The sequence below is a fragment of the Suricata suricatta genome, chromosome 3 (assembly GCF_006229205.1).
Source record: "Suricata suricatta isolate VVHF042 chromosome 3, meerkat_22Aug2017_6uvM2_HiC, whole genome shotgun sequence".
Taxonomy (NCBI): Eukaryota; Metazoa; Chordata; class Mammalia; order Carnivora; family Herpestidae; genus Suricata; species Suricata suricatta.
The window spans coordinates 68,182,959-68,184,306 of NC_043702.1; positions in this window are offsets into that span (position 1 = coordinate 68,182,959).

Below are 1,348 nucleotides of genomic sequence, written 5' to 3' on the forward strand. Positions count from 1 at the left end.
AAAGAAAATGCAAAATGCTAATTGATTCATGATGTGGTTTCATCTTAGCTTGGGCAAACCATGCAGTATTTAATACATAGTAGCAGAATATTTACTATTGAAGCTTGAAAAGATGTGAGTTCTTTGTGTGCAAGCTTTCATTTATGCATGTGAGAGGGTTTTCTTTTTTTTTTTTTTTTAATATTTTTACATTGTAGTACTTGTTTTGCTTGTTGGTGGTGTTTGCTTATTTAATACATTCTGTCAAGGACAGAAATTACATGATGGTTTTTTTGGGTTTTTTTTGTTGTTTTTTTTTTCCCCCTAGGAAGTGTGTCTTGGGTTTTTCCCTTATTATTTTGGATTTGGTTTTAAATGAAAGTTCCAAAGGAAGTTTTTTTTTTTTTTTTGCTTTTTAAAAGAAACACATAATAGAATTTACAGCATCCATTTAAACTGCATTCATTTTTGCTTTCTGTCCAGTAATGAAATGATGGTCTTTGATGTTTACTGAGCGCTTATGATCCACTCAATGTACTGGTAGTGGGGACACACAGAGAAAACTCAGTGAGTTCCAATGTAATAGGGTATTATAAAACATTAAAACTCTTCCCTGTGTGAGTGACATTCTATATAATTGGTTTAAACAAATGCATGAGGCAACAGTATGGTGGCCAGAGTCTCTCTGGGCTGATTTGGGTCCTAGTAGAAGCAAAGGAAGGTGTTAGAACCATGTCAGGTGGTGAGTCCTGGCAAAATTATAAAACCTCACAGCTTACATACCAGTCTCCAATACAAGTTATTTAGGAAGGGGAGCAAGTGCCTTCTCTCCTGGTGGGTTAGTCTTAACTTACTCCTAAGATCCCTCCTTGATAAAGAAAAAAGAAGTTGATTATAAATGACTTCTTGACCTATCTACTTCAGTGTTCTCAAAATGTGTCCATTGGCCATATGCATGTGAATTTGTGGGCTGCGCAGTAAAACACCACATTGCTGGGCGCATAGCACTTTCATTTCTAACAAGGTCCCACCGATGATCCTTATATTCATGGTAAGTTAATAGATAATTACTGAGGTTGGGTCAGATATCTTCTCCACTCAACTCACTGACCCCAGAGACCGTCCTAGACAGATTGCCTCAACCGTGATCTCTTTCTCTCTGCCTTCTGGTTGGCTCTGACCAGATGCCCTGGAAGCCAATTAGAGGAAAGGAAGAGCATGGCCGAGGTATTTATAATCTGGGCTTCCTCTCTGCAATGCTGCCCACAGACGGACTTCTATGATTGATACCGCTTTTTCTTTCCCTGTCCCTACAATGACTCACGTCTCTTGTCCCTTTGGTTCCAGATGTGGTAACAGCTCCTTTGAG